The following is a 22,334-nucleotide window of genomic DNA, read 5'->3' as shown; positions in this document are numbered from 1 at the left end:
ACAGGGTGCTGGGGGTACAGGTGAAGGAGTCTGGTGAGCAGGTGGTATTCTCTTCAGTCTTTCCTGTCAAAGGTAGGGGCCCAGGTAGAGACAGGTGCATCCTGGAAGTGAATGCCTGGCCGCAAAGATGGTGTCGCCAAGACGGCTTTGGCTTCCTTGAACACAGGATGCTGTTCCAAGAAGGACTGATAAGCAGGGAAGGGGTTCACCTTTGGAGGAAGGGGAAGAAAATATTTGTATGCAGATTGGCTAAACTAGTGATGAGGGCTTTAAACTAAGTTTGATGGGGGCAGGTGATCAAAGCCTACAAGTAAGTGAAAAACATGGAGACCTCGGATATGTCTCAGAAATGGGAGGGAGCATGGGCTAGAATAGCAGAAATAAAGAAAGGATAAGGCAGAACTGGAGGGGGGGGGGGCAAAAATCAAATCAGTATTTTAGATGCCTACATACAAATGCAAGTAGTATGGGGAATAAGAAGGAAGAAATTAAAGTGCTAATAGATAAATACAAGTATCACATAGTTGGTATCAGACACGGTGGGATAATACACACGAGTGTAATATTGGTATAGAAAGGTACAGATTGCTTAGGAAGGACAGGCAGGGAAAAAGGAGACACTGCCTTATATATTAAGAAGGTATATTCTTGGACTGAGATTAAGATGGAGATAGGAGACTGATTTGTCAAGTTTCAGAGTGGATGGATTTGAGAGTGGATGGCAGCTTGGGTGAAAGTGATCATGAACTCAGAGTTCATGATTCTAAAGAATGGTAGAAGGGAGAACAGCAAAATAAAGACAATAGATTTCAGAAGTCAGATTTTAGTAAACTCAGAGAGCTGATAGTTAAGGTCCCATGGGAAGCAAGACTGAGAGGAAAAACGACTGAAGACAACTGGCAGTTTTCAAAAAGACATAATTAAGGACACAAAAGCAAACTATTCCACTGTGTAAGAAAGAGAGAAAGTATGGCAAGAGGCTACCTTGGCTTAACCAGAAGATCTTACATGATCTAAAAGTCAAAAAGGAGTTGTATAAAAAGGGAAAACTAGGTCAAATTAAAAAGGATGAATATAAACAGACAACACAGGTATGCAGGGGCAGGATTAGAAAGGCAAAGACACAAAAAAGATCAATCTAGCTAGAGACAAAGGGTAACAAGAAAACACTCTACAAATATATTAGAAGCAAGAGGAAGACCAAGGACAGGGAAAGCCCATTGCTCAGTGAAGAAACAACAACAACAGGAAACTTAGAAATGGCAGAGGTGCTTAATGGCTTATTTATTTCGGTTTTCACAAAAAAGAGGGATGGTGACAGGATGCCTACCATAGTGAATGCCATTGGAAATGGGGTAGATTTAGAAAATAAAAAAAATGAACAAGTTAAAAGTTACTTAGAAAAGTTAGATGTCTGCAAGTCACTAGGGCCTGATGAAATGCATCCTAGAATACTCAAGAGGCAGATAGAGGAGGTTTCTGAGCCTTTAGCTATCATCTTTGGAAAAGAGTCATGGAAGTCAGGAGAGATTCCAGAAGATTGGAAAAGGTCAAATATAGTGCCTGTCTATAAAAAGGAAAATAATCCAGGAAACCACAGACTAGTCAGTTTAACTTCTATGCCAGGGAAATTAATGGGAGTAAGTAATGAAACAATTCATCTGCAAACATCTGGAAAATAAAAAGGTAACAGGTAACAGCCAGCATGGATTTGTAAAGAACAAGACACGTCAAACCAATCTGATCGCTTTCTTTGATAGGATAACAAATTTTGTGGATAAGGGAGAAGTGGCAGACGTGGTATACCTAGACTTTAGTAAAGCATATGATACGGTCTCACATGACCATCTTATCAAGAAACTAGAGGAATACAATCTAGATGGGGCCACTATAAGGTGAGTGCATAACTAGCTGGATAACCATTAATAAATACTCTCTGAGAATGGTTTACAGACATGCTGGAAGGACGTAACAAGTAGGGTTCCACAGGGGTCTGTCTTGGCACTGGCTCTGTTCAATAACTTCATTAATGATTTAAATGATGGCATAGAGAGTACGCTTATTAAGTTTGCAGATGATACCAAGCTGGGAGGAGTTGCAAGTGCTTTAGAGGACAGGGTCATAATTCAAAATTATCTGGACAAACTGGAGAAATGGTTTGAAGTAAATACGATGAACTTTAAATAAGGACAAATGCAAAGTACTCCACTTAGGAAGGAACAATCAGTTTCATACACATAGAATGGGAAGCGACTGTCTAGGAAGGAGTACTTCAGTAAGAGATCTAGGAGTCATAGTGGACTACAAGCTAAAGTAGGGGTCAACAGTGTGACACTCTTGCAAACAAATCATACATGATTCTGGGATGCATTAACAGGAATGTTGTGAGCAAGACATGAGAAGTCATTCTTCTCTACTCAGAGCTGATTAGGCCTTAATTGGTCTATTGTGTCCAGTTCTGGGCACCACATTTCAAAAAAGATGTGGAGAAATTGGAGAAGGTCCAGAGAAGACCAATAAGAATGATTAAAAGTCTAGAGAACATGACCCAGGAAGGAAGATTGAAAGAAATTGGCTTGTTTAGTTTAGAAAGAGAGAAGACGGAGGGGATAGGATAGCAGTTTTCAAGTATCTAAAAGGGTGTTACAAGGAGGAGGGAGAAATATTGTTCTCCTTGGCCTCTGATGACAGGACAAGAAGCAATGGGCTTAAATTGTAGCAAGGGAGGTTTAGGTTGGACATTAGGAAAAACTTCCTGTCAGGGAGTATGTCTACACTTGCACCGTCTTTCAAGAGAGGGATGCAAATGAAGACATTCGAAATTGCAAATGAAGCTGGGATTTAAATATCCCACGCTTCATTTGCATATTTGCGTTATGGCGCTATTTCAAAATAGCGCTATTTTGAAATAACAAGATGCAGTTATTTCAAGAGAAAACTCTTCTCTCAAAATAACCTTTATTCCTCATACAATGAGGTTTATCAGTTATTTCAAGAGAAGGGTTTTCTCTCGAAATAACCGTGTCTTAACAGCATCTGTTATTTCGAAATATCGTCATAACGCGAATATACAAATGAAGCACGGGATATTTAAATCCCGGCTTCATTTGCGATTTCGAATGTCTTCATTTGCATCCCTCTCTCAAAAGAGGGTGCAAGTGTAGACATATCCAGAGTGGCTAAACCCTGGAATAAATTGCCTGGGGAGGTAGTGGAATGTCCATCACTGGAAATATTTAAAAGCAGGTTGGACAGACATCTATCAGGGATGATACAGACAATGCTCAGTCCTGCCATGAAGACAGGGGACTCAAGGACCTCTCGAGGTTCATTCCAGTTCTAGTATTCTATGATTCTATTTCCCTGTTTGAGGTGAGAGCTCTGAAAGAGGGAATTACTAACCTGCTATTTGTGGATACCTCTGTTTTAAAACAGGTGCAAGCCTGCAAATCACATGAATTAACTATGAACATAGTTAAACTCCCAGACTGACATCACTGGGAATCCCTCTTCTAACAGGAACAAAACCTCCTAGATGCCAACATTTGCTACTACTTGGCAGAAAGAGGACATTCCATTTTGGATCCATGCATGAATACAACATTCCCCCTCTCTACGTTTGGAGAAAGTCCTTATTGAACACATGCTGTTTTTGGAATTCTCTGCTAATGAAACTAGAGCAGTTGCAGATGACAGCAGTCCTTAAGAATGCATCATTTCCTTCTTAATGAAACCCAACATATTTTAGCATTTTTCGAAAAGATTAATCATATTTAAAACCAATTTGTGATACACCTCCCTCTTCTAGATAGTGATCCTGTCCCAAATAAAGTTCTATTTGGCATCACTAGCTTAAAAAAAACCCCAGTACAATCATTTAACCAGAATATATGAGCTTTTGCCTAGATCCAATTGCTCAAAATAATGATGCTCTTTCCCTTAGGTATACGATAAAACTGTTGCAGTACCTGACCATTATTATTCAGCTTCCAGCGGGACAGAACATGCACAAGTCTAGTTTTTTATTTTTAAGAATATAATTATCTATATGGGTTCTTGTGAGCAGTTACAATATCAAACTACAGTACTATAAAGCTAACAGTCTCTACAGGACTATAAAGCTGACAGTCCCAGGCCCAATGCAGCATTTCAAAGGCGGAACACTGCGCAGCACTTCCGCCTTTGAAATATAGCAACAGCTGAGTGGGTTCTTGCTACATTTCAAAGCGGAAGCACCCTGATCAACTAAACAAATAGTCAATGGAAATTCCATCGACTATTCAATTAGTTGATTAATCTAATTTTAACATCTCTACTCCAAAGACAATAAACCTTGAATTGGCCCATATTATCATCTTGCCCATTTAGGATTACTTCCTAGAGCAATAGCAAGATGCTCACACACCAGGAGTCAAATTTCTCCTTAGGTTACATCTAACTAGTCCAATCATGATGGAGGGAGGGGGGTCAAATCAAAGAGCCCAAGCAGCTTTCATCCACCTACTGGGTGCTAGTTTAAACAACATCAATAATATTTCTCAACTAGTAATGTACATTGTTCTGAATTGTCACCTGTGTCAAACATGTATCTTTTAATCATATACATAAAAGGGCTCAGCATTAGTGATACCTAAGTCTGGTGTAGCCACTATAGTTGACTTGCTAGAGCCAGACGCTCCAGACGGCAAAGGCAACATAACAACTTTCAGAATGCATTCAATGTTTGCAGTTATACAAAAACACACACATTCATTTGATACTCAAATGCATTCTTTCCAAACTTTGATTCATAAAAAAAATCCTGATCATCCTACTGTTATTTAAATCCTCCACTAAGGAAAACATAGAAAGTGCATTTCAATTCAAGACATACTACTGAGTAAGAAATAGGATAGAATCCTCAAAATAGCCACAATAAGATAACTCCACAGGGGGGGGGGGGGAAAGGCATTTCAAAATTCTAAGCCCCCTCTCCTCCTATAAGTCAGCTTTGGAAAGTATATTCAAACAATTTTCCTTCCATAAGAAAGAGCAATGGGGACAGTTACACTACTGGACTTGAGTGCAGAAATTTTTCATGATCCCTTTACCCTCTCTTCTGAAAGGGATCTGGGCAATAGCACTGTCAAAGTTTGTTTAAAAAAAAAAGCAGAAGTGGTCTTGTAAGGAATCACTTCATTTAAGTAAGGGCATCAACCCCCCAAATGAGAAATACAATTCATTTTGCTTCAATAGAAAAATAATCCTTTTGTGTATTTTATGAATCATGCAGCTCTTAAGAAAAAAGTAATCTTCTAAACTGTCTAATGTATACTTCAAAACGTTTATAAAATTAGACGCTTATTTGGATATAAAGTGCATTAATTTCTCAGTATATTCATATATTATCAAATTACTATATCCATTCCCTGTCTTTACAAATGCCAGTGATTTTATTACCAGCTGCAAGATTGCAATTTGCATTCCCTCCCTCTCTAGCCTGAAGGCATTTCATTGAAAACGGAAGAGTGAGCTTCAGTTATTTCTGAAGACCATGCTTAAGTTTTGACTACAACAAACGTTTTGGACATGTACCAATTGGTATAATGTTATTGACTCACTGCTGGTCCAATCTACTACTTCATAAGCACTCTCTTTCAAAAGTGACTATATTTGGTCAGCTCATAGTATGTGCACCACTTAGCTTCGTGATTCCATTTTAAATATCACAAGGTAAGCTTTCTATAGGAGATGCCTGTATTGTACTGATTTACCTTAATCCTCATACAATTTTATCCATGAGAGTATTCTTAGAGTATTCTCTTTACTATGTAATGGTGAAAAATGTCTTCCCATAATATACTGGGCAGTCTGTCAGTTTCTCTATACGTAATAGTTCTAGGCACCAATAATAGATCCAAAATATGTAACATAGCTCAATGTTCTCCTATTCATTAAATTTGCATGGCATCATTTACACTATACACATAATATTGGGGGGTTCAACATTTTAACCTCAATTTTTTTTTGTACACTTTCATTGAGAGAATTCCAAACACTCCTCTGTCACTGTTATTGAAAAACCTGCCTTTTCTCACACTTAAAACTGTGGGAAACCAGAGAACAATTTACATACACATACAAATTTTATTAAAGAATTAGTGTATTTACAGAGAAAGATCAGGAATTAAGATTTCAAATTCCAGTCTTCGCCACTCTACAGGATTCGCCACTCTAACTCCACTGATAACATCAGCTCCATTACAAAAATTCTCAGCTACTGGCTCTATTCACTAAAAAAAAAAAGTTGAGAATGAATACTGTATTTAGTTCTTTAGTAGTCATCTTATAACAGGCAACTTGTAGGGCTAAAACAGTTTGCCTTACAAATTGCTTTGTGCAATTTCTATTCTCTCTTTTTTTTATTAAAGAAATTCATCTATTTGGGAAGGATTTTTTTATACTTCATCCAAATCCTTGGTCATTTTAGATTTCTGCAAGAGAGAAGGAAAAATTAACACTTTAACTATGACCCTCTCACAGAATTTCAAAACCATCCTATTTTGCTGGTACTCTCTCATTGAGAATCAGTAATTCCACTCCCAATTCCGGAAAAGAAAAAGAAACTGGAAGTTAGCTACTACACGTGTGCAGTAGAAAGTTTTGTTTAGTCAGTGTGTGTACTTTGTGTAGTTTCTGCTATAATCAGCTCCTAAAATGGCCATAAGGTCTTAAAACAGTTCAGGTAAATTAATAAATGCACCTTTGTGGGCATGTGTAATTAGCTGTTTCTACACTTGAAGTCAGAATTTACAGTACCCCTACATTTCACACTCCTCTAAGAGTCCAATGAGTAAGGGTGCATCTACATTGCACCGTTATTTCGAGATAACTAGCGTTCCTTAGAAATAACAATGTGAGCATCTACTCAGGCATTGTTATTTTGAAAATTTCGAAGTAATGGACGGTTTATTCCAAAATCTCTAAACCTCATTCTACAAGAAATAATGCCTATTCCGAAATAGCTATTTTGAAATAAGGCATGTGTAGACACTCCACTGATGATATTTTGAAATAGCCCCTCACCACGGCCTTCTGTTATTCCTCCCCAGTGCCTCCTGAGGCTCTAAATCGAAATAGCACATCTATATGAGGCAAGCCTGCCTCAGACTAACTTTGAGCCTTCCCTGCAGCGTAGACAGGCTATTTCAAAATAAACTATTTTGGAATAACTATTCCAGAACAGTTTATTTCAAAATAAGCATGTAGTGTTGACATACCCTTAAGGTACTTAACTCACTAAGAAAGTACGGTAGCTTTAAAAGTTCCAATCTTCAGTATTTTGAGCAGTGTGAGTGTTTGTGCTGCCGCCTTAGGTATGTTTAAGAAAACGAGAAAATTAAAAGGAAAAAAAGTGTTAATCAGCTTGCACAGCCACATCCTTTAGCCATTACTCACCTGAGTAGTATTAGTCCCATTGAAGCCAGGAATAAAAGAGACCTAAAGTGAGTAATGGCTGCAGGATTAGAAATATGGTCAGCAAAAAATAATTAAATATAATTAAATAATTGATGAAAATAAATTGATATAAATAAATAAATGTGCAGTTAAATGTTGCTGTTGGAACAATAAGTTGACCACATGAAACCTCTTGAATATTTTATTGTATACAGCTCAAGATAGTCAAATATCAAACTACACGGTCCAGTAACACAGGCTTTGCAAAGTGAAAGAGTTAAAGCTGCTACTGGAACCTTAACTGATGCATTTGCTCACTTTGGGTAATTTATATTGAAAACTTCAATGATGGATTGATGCCTTCTCTTGAGCTCTCTCTCGTTTTGTTGTGGTATTTGAGATTGAATAATAACAAAAAGAAAACCCCAAAACCCCCAAAGCATTTTATTGTTCTAATGTTCCAGGCAGAGAAAGTAACTTTCTTCACTAAGTCTTCAGTTTCAGCCAAATATAACAGAGAATAGATTCCTGAAACTTTCAGGTATCTAGTTACAATTTAAATGTGCCACTTAATAAACATTCTAGGCAGAAGTATTAGAGTCACAGACTCCACGCTTTTCCCTTCTTTATGCTCATGCAATGGGTCATTTCACACCCTTTAACTTTAGATTTAGGGTAATTTTGAGGACTGCCTTTTTACTGAGTTTTTATGCAAAGTGACTTCATGTGACAATCACTATGAAAATCTGCTGCTGTGGTTCAGCCAATTCTAGAGAGAGTTTAGCTGAACCCTTCCTGTGTGTGAGCTGGTGAATTTGCTTGTCAGAACCTATGCCAAATCTCTATCTGTAAAGTCACAATACAAATGCCAAATATTTATCATCATTGTAAGTATATAAAAATCTTATATTTTTGGTATACAAAACAAAGAGGACTATAAAAGCCCATTTTTAAATTATATATATTTATAATTATATATATAGCAACCTATAGCTCCGGACAGCAGACTTTCAGTGTGTGAAAATTCATAGCTGTGGTGTCCAAAAATAGTAAAATGTCAATTAAGACTATTACAAGCTCAGCTATTCTATTCCTGTAATGTAGGGATCTGGAGCTCATGTATTTATGAAATGTAGTTTTCCAAATATCACTAATTCAAGTCCCAGTAACAAAAATATAAGATTGCTACAATTGGAGAAAAGTCATAGTATAAATCCTTCAGGTCCTGAATTACGTCTTAGCCACCTGCTAACCAGAAGCAGACAGAAAAGGTTCATAGATTTTTAAGGCCAGAAGGAATATTTGTCCTTATCTACACTGGCAAGTTGTCATCAAAAAAGAATTTTTTTAAGCAACAAAAGCCAGAGAGCATTCACATTGCAATGTGACAAAACACGTGACAAGTGCCCAGTTTTGATGACAAAAAACATCCACCTCCAGGAGGGACTTCTCTCCCCCCCCTTTCAACAATCATGTACTATGTACTACAGTAGGGTTTTTTACTTGAACTCCAGCATGTTTCTCACAATGCTCAATTAGCCACTATGGCCAGCACTTTGAACTCTGCTGCTCTGTAGCCATGTAGATAGGTAAAGAGAAGTACCCCTCCAACCTGAAAACCCTGGGAACTTTAAAACCCATTTCCTGCTGTCTGGCTCATTTTGTACTGGTTCTCATGGCATCTTTGCAGGAGAACACCCAAAATGCTCTCCTGTTTGGAGCACCACAGAGCTTTTAGATCTTATCAGCATGTGGGGTGAAGAATCGTTGCGACCACAGCTGTGAGTGACCCATTGGAATTGTGACAGGAATGGTCACATTTCTCAAGCCCTTTATGTGAAGGGGTACAATCGCCACACCCTACAATGCAGAGCCAAGATAAAGGCACACCAGCAGGCAAACAACCGGTCTGGTGCTGCACCCAAAACATGCCATTTATATAAATAAAAGTGGACACAATCCTGGGTGGGTACCCCATGTCCACAGCCAAGGAAAGTGTGCACAAAAAATGTGCACACTTCCCATAGCACAGAATCAGAAACTGTGGCATGGGGTGGTAAATTGTTGTGTATTGCAGTGGAGTGGGACGGGCAGGTGGCAGTGCAGGAAATCGCTCTTGCAGCCAGCGGTGAAGGGGGAGGAGAGCAGAGGGCAACTGAAGGCTGTTTTTTCTGTGAGCTGGCTAAGCCCTGCCTGCGTCTGTATTATGTCCAAACAGGGTGTTGATGTACACAGAGATACCAATAGAACTGTGCTGAGAAACGGTGTTCATCTTTTTCAGATGTACTTATTCATTTCCTCACAGAGATTCCATGGCAGGGCTGCCATTTTCCCACTGCTGCGGTACGACTCTCCCAAACTATTCCTCAAACTGTGCTGCCAGAACCAATGCAGCACAGAGTCTGGCTGCATAAGGAGCAGGATGTCCCCTGCTCAAACCTAGAACCAGAGCCCAGGTTTCTCTGTTAACCTTCAGCAGGGATAGATCAGCCAGAATAATGGCAGTTTGTGGACAAGTGTAAGATTATTACAAACTGCTTCCATATACATCTGCTGCACAAGCATGGACTGTACTCACTCTTCCCCTCCCCCCCCCCACCTTTATAACTTACCATGATTAGAATGTCTGGAGAGTTCTGTGTTTATCTCTAGGATAACTAGTAAAAGTTACCAGTTTTGTTCAGCGATGTGCATGTTAGTGAAATGTTACAATCTTTATCATGAACTAGCAGGTGAGGTTTGTCGTTGACTGGGCATAGATTAAACTTAAAGGAAAGATCAAGAAATTAAATACATGTAATAAAAATTATATTAATGTGATTGCAGAAGGAAGTAAAAACAGTTTTAAATTTGTAGGATTTCAACTTCAAACATTACTCATTCTATTGAAGAACTACCATACATAGCATATTTGAATTAGAAACACGTAAAACTTCCCATTACTCTTTCCGCAATTAATTTGAATTATTTTGTGATTTGTAACAGTAAAAATTTGCTTTGCACTAAAATGAAAGTTGAATAGGGGACTCAATTTTAATTTTGTTAGCAAATATTTTTATGAATTCTAATCATAATAGTCACGAATTTTTTCCAATGAAAAAAAAAAAATTATTTAAACCTTTCACCCTGCATCTATAGTTTATAAAAAAATCTATAGTTTATAGTACAGTCACTATTATTAATGGTTATTTTTCCAAACCAGAACTTGAAGTCAGCATGCTTCCTCGCAGACAGACTTGGGCCACCTCTTCGCTTCCTGGAAGATCAATGCTGTGGTGGTCGAGTTTCCGGAGTTTGATTTAGTGGGTCAAGTAAAGACCCACTAAATCAAATGCCGAGGACACTCCTGCCCACACCAGAACTCCTACTCTTTATGAGGAATTAGGGAAATCAACAGGATGTTTCTCCCATTGACCAATCACTGTGGAGATGCTGCTGAAGGTTGAACTAAGGTACCTCGAGTCCAGCTACGCAATTAACATCTTTATTCGACCTTCCAGGTAAGTACAGACCAGGCCTCCATCAACTAAGGAAAAAACCTCAGAGGACAAGGGAGAATCTGGTCAATGATGAGCTTCAGCATTCAATGCTTCCAAAAGAGAAAAGGGAGCAAAGGAGGACTAGGGAGATGAAAGCCAGAACAGAAACCACTTGAGCGCATGCTAAAGCTCATGGAAGACCATTGAGATGCTGAAGTGTCTTATCAAGATCAAGAGCTAACAGAAACAAAGGCTTCATTGTCATAGCAACCTTCCCTCTATGCCCACATATCCATTTTCACAATCATTTTTTTTTCCTCAGCACATTCTACTCCCCATCAAAGCAGCTGTGACTGACAGCTGGATGTTAACATCATTGTGAGGTTTTCCAATAACCCTTACCAGGGCTTGACGAATGGCGACAAAAACCGCTCACCAGTCCCGTTCTCCGCATGCACAAGAGCCACATTGCGCATGTGCGTGCCACGAATGAACGGGACACATGGCTGAAATCTACTCGCTCCGGGCGAGTAGATTGGTATTATTTGTCGAGCCCTGACCCTTATTATTCCTTACCACTGAGCATCCTGATTGAAAGACATCAAAGACAAAGGTGATACAGGTTTCTGAGAGTTTATTTTGTGATACAACCCATACCAATTACTCTGGCCCCTGTGGAAGCCTGTAATATCCCTTGTTTTCATAGGAATGCCTCTCTCAGGATAAGCCATGGGATGAGGCAGGGAAGCATCCTCATTGTCAAAGTGGTTCCTCAGAGCTTCCCTGCTACTGATGATCACTCTATAGGCTCCTCTTACAGCACGAGTGTCTGGCTGTTCAAACTAAGAATGTTAAAATTGCACAATTAGTCAATAGGCTCGGGAGCCACCTATGCTGCAGTTCTGCATTTTAAATGTAGTAAGAGCTGGGAGACTTACCTGCTTGACTCCCAGCCAGCAGCCTTCTCAAGCAAACTCCCTGCCTGCCTCGCCCCTGCTCTGGCTGAAGGGGTGATGTGGTTTTTGAACAGTTACGAGACTGAGGGGAGGGGGAAGGGTGCTTTGCAAGCTGTCTGACGACAGCCTGCCCCCATTGACTGGAAAACCAATGATGGGATTGTGCTAGGGGTGGGAGCAGCGCATGAAGGCTCACAGCTGTTCAAACAAAGCCCTTTAGCAGCTTCTCTCAGCAGCATGTGCGCGAGGCGGTCAGGCAGGGAGTCTGCCTGAGGCTCCCAGCTGTGTCCATAGGCTGGATCCGGCAGGTTGGATCCAGCTTGTGGAGGGTATTTCGCCAAGGCCTGGTTTAGCTTGTTGTTGAACCACTCTTACTGCTGTCCAGGTGCCCCGTGTAAGGCTTCATGAGTCAGAGTTGTAAGGGATAAGCCATAGGGCTGTCAACGTGTAGACAACTACACTATTAACCGATAAGCCTAGGCTTATTGGTTAATCTTGTTGACTACACACACTCTCCCAACCCTTTCCGCCTCTGTATCAGAGGCAACAGTGCAGAGGATGAGGGGGACAAGTGGGAGCCCACTTGAAAGTGGGCTCCCCATGTGTGCTGACTCTGGAGACTCACCTGTCCCTCCTTGCTGCCTCCTACAGAGGCGGGGGAGGGGAAGAAGCAGGAGCCAGTACTGAGGGAGCCAGCTTCAAAGTCGGTTCCCCCCCAGCACCAGCTCCACAGTGCACCTACCCCCCTCCCCGTGCTGCTGCTTCCATCAAAGACACAAGCACTGAGAAGGGGTGGGGAAGGCTACCACGAAGCAGCCCCTGTCTACGGGGAGGGGAAGGGTGGGTCTGAGCTCTCTGTGCCCAGAGTCTGCTCCAGCATTCCAAGGAGCAGCCTCTGTCTGTGAGCCTGGGCCTGCCGCAGACAGGGGCTGCACCTCGGTAGCAGCCCCTGTCCGCAGGTGTCCAAGCTCCCAACGGGCAGCTCCGCCTCCGTCTGTGGGAAGCATGGACCCACCATGGACAGGGGTGCTGTCGCCCTGCACTGCAGCCTCTGATAGAGGCAGCAGCACAGGATGGCAGGGGGCTCCCCAGGAGTGGGGCTGCAAGTGCACTGGCTGCCGGCCCCTCCTCTGGGGACTACTGAATATTCAAGTAACTGCTAACACTTCATGTGGTTGCATGACTCTTCAATTACATGTTAACATCCCTAGTAAGCTCGGTCACGTAGAAACACTATGAGACCCTCAGCTATCTCTTAAAAATCTAGGATAAAAGTTACCTGGAACTGCTGCTTTTAAAATGTCTAACTGATAATTGCTGTTTAGCATTACTGGAAAGTATTTAATCATATGATACTTGTACACAATTTCCTCCCTCTTTCCCCAACTCTCCGTCCCGTGAATGTGGGTAATCTGAGCCTGGGAGGGGTGTGTGGCGAAGCTGGCGTGAGTGTTCTCCCTCAGTGAGTCACACCTGGAATTCTCTTCCCCATCTAGGTAGTAGTGCAGTGCAGTACCCAGGGAAACTGAGGCACACACACAGGGTTACAACAGGACAGTAGAAATAACATGAATCAAAAAGTGAACAGAGTAAATATAACCCCTACCGTATTTTCCGGCGTATAAGGCGACTGCACGTATAAGACAACCCCCTAATTTTTTAGTTAAAAGATAGGGTTTCATCTTATACCCCAGCACCCCTCCGCCTCCTTTGCTCCTGGTGTCCCTGGTCTGCTGGAGACGGTCCCCATCAGACCAGAGGCACCGGGAGCAAAGCCTCTGAGGGCGCCCCGGCAGCGGGAGAGCCCCACCGCGCCTGGGCTGCCTCGCCGCCGGAGCCCCTCCGCGGCTTTGCAAAGCCTCGGGGGAAGCCGGCGGGGGGGCATCCCAGGCGCGCCTGGGCTGCCCCGCCGCCCGAGTCCCTCCGCGGCTTTGCAAAGCCTCGGGGGAAGCCGGCGGCGGGGCAGCCGAGGCGCGCCTGGGATGCCCCACTGCCGGCTTCCCCCGAGGCTTTGCAAAGTCGCGGAGGGGCTCGGGCGGCGGGACAGCCCAGGCGCGCCTGGGCTGCCCCGCCGCCTGTACAACCAGCGTATAAGACGACCCCCGATTTTTGGGGGATGTTTTTTAACATCAAAAGTCATCTTGTACGCCGGTATATACGGTACTTTATCACAGTTTCCAGATGAGGGTGGATTAAATATACACTAGGGATGTAAGTGACTAGTCGACTACCTGATAAGCATATGCACAAAGCCTGGTAAGCATATGACTCGACTAGTCCCCCCCGCTTGCTGCCCCATCAGAGAGAACTCTCTCTGTGGGGGAGGCACAGGTGTAGCAGGAGGACCAGGCATGAGCTGGTAATCAACTGATTACTGGCTTGCGCCCAGTCCCAGACATTGCACCTCTGCTTTTTAAATGTATTAAGAGATGCCTTATCCAGCCCCTTTTAGGCACCCCCTGCCAGGGTCTTTAACATTAGCAGCAAAACCAAGCTTTTTGTCCAATTTCACAAGCTAGGAGAAGCTGTGAACAGAAGAGCACTGGGGGCTGCCTCTATAGCCTTAATAAGAGATTTGCTTGATAAATTATAGGTATGACCTGAAGCTGTAAAGCAATAATTTAGATTACGGATACAAAATTTCAAAAGCTTCTGCATAAAGTAGTTTAACTAGGAGTGACCTTAAAACACAAGTCAGCATAAGACAGAAATCTGTGATAAGTATGACTGAACTGCTGACAGGTAACCACAAACTACTGTTCCAATCAATTTATGCAAGTTTGGTTATTATAGGATAGGAACAACAGAAACATAGAATGCTAGAACTGGCAGGGACCTCGAGAGATTATCAAGGCCAGCCCCTACCCTCACGGCAGGACCAAGCGCTGTCTAGATCATCCCTGACAGATGTCTATCCAACCTGCTCTTAAATATCTCCAGTGAAGGAGATTCCACAACCTCCCTATCAACTTATTCCAGTGTTTAAACACCCCGACAGGAAGTTTTTCCTAATGTCCAACTAAACTTCCCTTGCTGCAATTTAAGCCTATTGCTTCTTGTCCTATCATCAGAGGCCAAGCACGGAGAACAAGTTTTCCTCCCTCCTCCTTGTAACACCCTTTTATAGATACAGGCAGCCCCGGGTTACATGGATCCGACTTACATCGGATCCCTACTTACAAACGGGGTGAGGCAACCCCGCACTAGCTGCTTTCCGCCAGCAGACCAGGGAGACGCGAAGCGGCTTTTCTCAGCAGACACCTCAGCTTGAGAATAAAGGACTGAGGGAAGTGAGGTGTGGGAGAATAAAACTGAGCTCTGGAGAAATGTTTGGCCAGAGTTTCCCCTACAATATGTACCAGTTCCAACTTACATACAAATTCAACTTAAGAACAAACCTACAGTCCCTATCTTGTACGTAACCCGGGGACTGCCTGTACTTGAAAACTGCTATCATGTTCCCTCTCAGTCTTCTCTTTTCTAAACTAAACAAGCCTAATTCTTAAAGTCTTCCCTCATAGGTCAAGTTTTCTAGGCCTATAATCATTTTTGTTGCTCTTCTCTGGACCTTCTCCAGTTTCTCCACATCTTTCTTGAAATGTGGTGCCCAGAATTGGACACGATAGACCAATTAAGGCCTAATCTGTGCAGAGTAGAGCGGAAGAATGACTTTGCATGTCTTGCTCACAACACTCCTGTTTATGCATCCCAGAATCATGTTTGCTTTTTTGCAATAGTGTCACACTGCTGACTCATATGTAGCTTGTCGTCCACTATGATCCTTAGATCCCTTTCTAGACAGTAAACCAATTGTTCTTGCCTAAGTGGAATATTTTGCATTTTTCCTATTAAATTTCATCCTATTTACCTCAGACCATTTCTCTAGTTTGTCCAGATCATTTTGAATTATGACCCTATCCTCCAAAGCACTTGCAGCCCTTCCCAGCTTGGTATCATCTGCAAACTTGATGAGCCTACACTCCATGTCATCAATTAAATCACTGATGAATATATTGAACTGAACCAGTCCCAAAACAGACCCCTATGGAACCCCACTTGTCATGCCCTTCCAGCATGATTGTGAATCATCAATAAGTACTCTCTGAGAACGGTTATCCAGCCAATTATGCACCCACCTTATAGTAGCCCCAACTAGGTTGTATTCCCTAGTTTATTGATAAGGTGGACATGCGAGACCATGTCAAAAGCTTTACTAAATTCTTGATATACCACATCCAGCACTTCTCCCTTATGCACAAAACTTGTTATCCTAATAAAGAAAGTGATCAGATTGATTTGACATGATTTGTTCTTTACAGATTTGTACAGCAGAAATTGAATGCAAGACTGCCTTAGAAACTACTCATCAAGATGCTAGTAAGTTTGAGGTAACAAATATATTAACCTACAATAGAAGACTACCCCAACATTATTAGGGTGAGGAAGTTTAGCTAAGGACCAAAGAGGCTGCTCACCCTTATGATTATTCACTATGGCCACCAACTCTACAATAGGGTTAACCATGACCTAAGCCAGGGCTACTCAACATGTGACCCACGGGCCATTTTTTTGTGGCCCATGGTGCAGTTTGGAATGGTGTAGGACTCGAAACGTGGGATCCTTTGACCATGGCCTCCATTGGGAACATGCTCAAGTCAATATAGTGGTCTTCTGTTATGAGTTTTAGTAGTTAAATTCCTGGACTGTCATTGCTCATTAAAAAGTACTGTCATATGGATGGAAATCGGGTAAATATTGCATTTTATTAATATCAACAGAACCAACTTAAATGGGGCCTATGTGTTGTGCATCTTGCCTTAATCTTTGTATTCATGCCCGTCAGCGTGAAGGAAGCTATTTGTGTATATTTAAGTTGTGGCCCTCGGCATGTACTATGAGTATCATTTTGGCCCCCGAGGTTTCCAAAGTTAAATAGCCCTGATCTAAGCAGTTGGCATGTCAGATATAGGAGGACCTTTGTGGATCATCAATTCTTGGTCTCTATAAGATAGCCTACATGTACGGTTGTGCCAATGTTGGCTGTATGGACAGTGTGTGTGTGTGTGTGTGTGTGTGTGTGTGTGTGTGTGTGTGTGTGTGTGTGTGTGTGTGTGTGTGTGTGTGTGTGTGTGTGTGTGTGTGTGTGTGTGTGTGTGTACACACCTCTATAAAACTATTGCAAATTCAAAAGGTTTTTCTTCAGTGTCAGTAATGCTCCAATACACACCAGGGTTCCCACATTATTAGCAATTCTAATAATTCCTGATGAGCCAACCAAATCACAGAGAGATGATTAGATATTAGGGATGTTTAATATCGGTTAACTGAATAGCTGATTAACCTCATCAATTCTTATTGGTTACTCAACTATTCTATAGTCCCCTGTGTCAGAGGCCAGGCGGGAGCTGGTCTGAGGGGAGCCAGTTTAAAAAAACTGGCTCCCCTCATGGACTGGCTGCCTGTCGCTCTAACCTGCAGCCTCTGTATCAGAGACAATAGTCCCCGCCAGGGAGGGGGTGAGGTCTAAGCTTCCAGACCCAGTGCGAGTTGAAACTGAGCTGGGCTGCCTGCATGCCTGGTTCCCAACACACTTTAAATGTCGAGCTACAGCAGGGATAGATCCTGGATGCGGTGCGAGCTGAGACTGTCAGGCTGCTGGCCAGCCTGCTAAAAAAGGTACTGGTGGGAGCGAGATACACGAGGCAGGAGCTCAGTCCTATCCCTCCTCCCCCGTGCAGCAGCAGGAGCCTTCCCTCTTTCCCAGAAGCAGGTTAGTCTGCAGTGAGAGGAGGCAGTGCTATGGTTGAGGCTCCTCAGCGACACCTCTGGTCTCTAGAGCCAGCCTGGACTACGTGGCTGCGGTAGCGGCACCTCCAGGGCTGGCCCAGGACCATAGCAGCGGTGTCTCCGGTGGACCATGTGGCCACAGCAGTTGCTGCAAGGGGGCACAAAGCCATGTAAGCACAGCCCCTCCATGTCCAGACTCCCACACTCTCTCCCCTCACTAATCCCCCTCACTCCCTTCTGAGACCCCGCACTCCCAGCTTGTTCCTGAACCCTCCCCCTTGGCCAGACGCTGCACCCACCCTTGCTCCTGCTCCCTCCAACTGGCCAGACATTCTACTCCCAGCCTGCTTTTGCACCCTCTCTCTCATCCAGACCTCGCAACCTCTCCCCCTTCTGCATCCCACCTCCCTCCCAGATCCTACACTCAATCCGTATCCCACTCACTGGCAGCCCTGTCTCGCAAACTGGACGTCTAATTTTTGTCCCTATCCCAGAGCCTAACGGAGTCCATAAAATCCACTAAATCCAAAACCTCAGGAAAGTAAATCTGGCTTATGGGAAACCCTGAATCTCAGTCCTCCCTGTCCCTTCCCCTCATCCAGTGAGGCTAGAGCATCAGAGGAGTGAGGTGAGGTGTCTCAGTTGGGGGGGGGGTCACATCAATGAGGGTTGGGGTTTTTTGCTTCTCATTTGTATGCTCCCCAGCAGATTTTTCTATGGGTCAGTAGCCCCCAGACCCAAAAAAAGGTTCCCTGCCCCAAAGAAAACATTGAAACCTTTTGTGTTGGATATAAAGCACGAGAAAAAGTTAAAACGCTTAGTCTGTTTCATAATTTAAACTGTTCTCCCTAGCTGCAGCTGCTTCAGAAAATATGGTCACTGTACCCATTCTGCCCTTCCCCCTTTTCCCTCCATCACACAGATCTATAAGTAGAAGTGAAATCTTAGCACACCACTTCTGAAAGGTTGCCGACCCCAGTCTATAGCATTAAGACTGTAAGCTTTTGCTTATCTGTTAATCAAATACACTTTGCTTATCTATTAATCAACTACACTATTACACCCCTATTGGGTATTATTAAAGTATCAATGTGACTAATACACAACGCACAGCTCAGGAAACAACTCTCTGCAGGAGGAAAGGGTATTGCATCTGGTCAGGCTCAAGAAGTTACTTGTTAGGTCTACTTTGTTTTAAAACTGCAGCAGTGAGTCTCAGATTCAGGCTTGCACAAAGGCTCTAAAACAGCAATGCAGAGATTCATTTCCATGATCTTTAGAGCTTGAGCTGAAATATCTACATGGCTGTCTTCAGAACCACACTGAAAGCCCAAGTCTACAGATCTGGGCTTTGAGACTCACTGCCCAGGTTTTAAAACAGAACAGATATACATATCCTGAATCAACTTCGGAATGGGAAACTTCTGTGAACAATTTGTGGCTTTATATAATAGGTCTCCATAGGTTTTATTTCTTGGGAAACATTTCGCAAGTATAAATCACCAACAAGCATCATTTCACCTTCCTTAGTACCCGCTAGAAAGAGGAAAAAAAAAAACTTTAAAATAGACTTTCTGGCAAAAGGGATTATGTAGTTGTATTAGTTAAATTGCCTGAGCAAGACTGCGCTATTAAGATTTTACTTTGATGTTTGGAACACTATATGGGTGGCGCTCTCATTAGCTACATGAACTATGTTGCAATTTGTGACTCAAAATATTACTCAATATTGCTATGAAGGAAAAGAAATCATATCCTTTGCTATAATAATATGGGTCAATCCTTTTGAAAATACAATTCACAGAAACAGAATTCTAATTGTGGTACCTTCTTTCCATATTTACTAGTTAAAAATCTTTAAAGCACCACTAATGCTTCATTTATTATATGTACTTAATAGTTAATGGTGGAGGATTTCGCTGTATATTGCACTGGAAATCTGAAACAGATTAATCAAACATTTATTTCTATATAAATCTAACCAGTAACTGAATTCATAGATTCATAGACTTTAAGGTCAGAAGGGACCATTATGATCATCTAGTCTGACCCCCTGCACAGTGTAGGCCACAGAATCTCAACCACCCCTCTTAGAATAATCCTCTCACCTATATCAAAGATATTGAAGCATTCAAATACTTTGAAGGACGCAAAATACAGAGAGTCCTTCAGCTGTAATCTGTGCCCAATGCTACAGAGGAAGGCGAATTAAAATGCTTTCTGGGGGAGGGGCCAATGCTAACAAGTAAATGAAAAGAACAATCAGTTTAATTAATCAGTGTGTTCTGTTGACAGAAGAAATAACACCTTATTTCACTTGGTAAAATAAGACTGAAGTGATACTGAAACAACCGCGTAAACTGAATCTCGCCCATTAATTTGATAAAATGATACTTCTACTTCAATAGAAAAACGTTTTGCATCTGATGTCTGAAATGCTGTGCACAGCACCTACAGATGTCATTGGTTCCACCAGTGTTGCGTGAGTGCTCAGCATGCCTGGAAATCAGGAGTTCTAGGCTATTTGAACGAGATATGTTGGATTTGTTTTTGTTAAAAATCTAACATACTGACTGCTGTACTATTTCCACAACATTCTTATGACAGATCTAGAATTATAAAAAGCATCATTTTATGTTTCAACTTTCTTTACAATGTAGCTTTTAAAAAGTAAAACTTTTATACTGTATCTTCACAGAATTCACAAAGAAATCGCATTAACAGGAGTGTTGTGAGCAAGACACAAGAAGTCATTCTTCTGCTCTACTCTGCACTGATTAGGCCTCAATTGGAGTACTGTGTCCAGTTCTGGGCACCACATTTCAAGAAAGATGTGGAGAAATTGGAGAAGGCCCAGAGAAGAGCAACAAGACTGATTACACTGTTCTACAGCCAAAATGCTTCAGAAATAAATGTAGTCAAACTTTACTAATTCTGGGTCACTGAGAACGAAAATGATGCTTAAAATTGTTGATTGGCTCTAGTTTTCAAGACATGCTATTGGGTCAGTATATATGACTCTTGACTTGCAAATGGAGAAGGATAAGTGAGTTATAAAGGGAAGGGATCTCGATTTAAACCAGAAATGACTAAAATACATCTTTGACTGGATCTATGAATAAATCTATGACTGGGTTTGCACAGTACTTGCTTTTTAGGCAAAACAATGAATGATGCAATCTGAAGCTGGTATTGTATCATACATGATATGAATTGCATCATGTTATTTCTAGAAGTCATAGATGTTTTGCTGCATAATGGCAATGTTTTGCCATCAATTCCAGTTGGTCATGCAGTCCATATGAAGGAAACCTATGACAACATGAAACAACTTTTGAGGTGCATAAACCATGACCAACATCAGTGGCAGCTTCGTGGCGATTTGAAGGTTGTTGCTCTCTTGTTTGCTCTGCAGACTGGATACACAAAGTACTGCTGTTTTTTCTGCGAATGGGATAGTCGTGCAAGAGATTCCCACTACATCAAGATAGATTGGCCACTCCGACAGTCATTGGAGCCTGGGAGGAAAAGTGTTCAGCATCCACCACTTACACATCAAGCTGGGTCTGATGAAGAACTTTGTCGAGGCCATGGACAAAACACAAGCAACTTTCAAGTACATCCATGGAAAATTTCCAAGGTTAAGTGAAGCTAAGATAAAGGAAGGTGTCTTTGTTGGTCCTCAGATTTGTGAACTTCTTCGAGATGATGCATTTGACCATGCACTGCGTGGCAAGGAAAAGACAGCATGGAAAGCCTTCCAGTTAGTGGCAATAAATTTTCTCGGAAACAACAAGGCAGACAACTACAAGTTGTTGGTGGAAAACCTCCTCAAGGCATACAAAAGCCTTGATTGCAACATGTCACTAAAGATAAATTTTTTGCACTCTCATGTAGATTTTTTCCCACCGAACAGCGGAGCAGTGAGCGACGAACATGGCGAGTGACTTCACGAGGACATTGCAACAATGGAGAAACGCTATCAGGGCAAATGGAGCCCATCAATGCTTGCAGACTATTGCTGGACAGTAACAAGAGATGCTCCATTTAATGAATACAAGAGACAAGCCAAGAAGCGCCAAGTAGACACTGAATAGGACTAAACTATGTACATAATAGTTTTTTGCCTTTTGTTTCATAATAAATTTTATTTATATAACCCTTTGCTAATTTTTAAAGTGTTACATAAACAGGACAGGTGAAATATTATCATGTAAAGCAACCATAAACAGATGAAAAGACCTAGGTTTACAATTTATGATTAAAACTCTACTATCTACACAATATACAGACGTAAAATGTAAAAACTTAAATATCTTGGAAACAGTAGCCAATCAGTTGTTTTAATTATCATATTTGAATTCAGCACATCAAAATACATAATAAATAGCACATTTTATCTCTGAAGCAGACGACTTCTAAAAAAATTGTAGACCAGTGTTAAAGGTCTAGAGAACATGACCTATGAGGGAAGACTGAAAGAACAGGGCTTGTTTAGTTTGGAAAGGAGAAGACCGAGAGGGAACATGATAGTGGTTTTCAGGTTATCTAAAAGGGAATCACAAGGAGAAGGGAGAAAAATTGTTCCGCTTAGCCTCTGAGGATAGGACAAGAAGCAATGGGCTTAAACTGTAGCAAGGGAGGTTTAGGTTGGACATTAGGAAAAACTTTCTTT

The 22,334-nt window shown here is 41.9% G+C and overlaps 1 protein-coding gene across 2 annotated transcripts in view; it reads right to left on the bottom strand.

Annotated features, from left to right (window-relative positions):
* UBTD2 (ubiquitin domain containing 2) overlaps window positions 1-22,334 on the bottom strand; it is a 137,487-nt gene that overhangs the window by 99,568 nt on the left and 15,585 nt on the right. The window lies entirely within an intron of this gene.

Source organism: Pelodiscus sinensis, chromosome 17 (assembly GCF_049634645.1).
Source record: "Pelodiscus sinensis isolate JC-2024 chromosome 17, ASM4963464v1, whole genome shotgun sequence".
NCBI lineage: Eukaryota > Metazoa > Chordata > Testudines > Trionychidae > Pelodiscus > Pelodiscus sinensis.
Note: the sequence above shows the minus strand (reverse complement) of the source record. Positions and strands in the feature narration are given on the sequence as shown.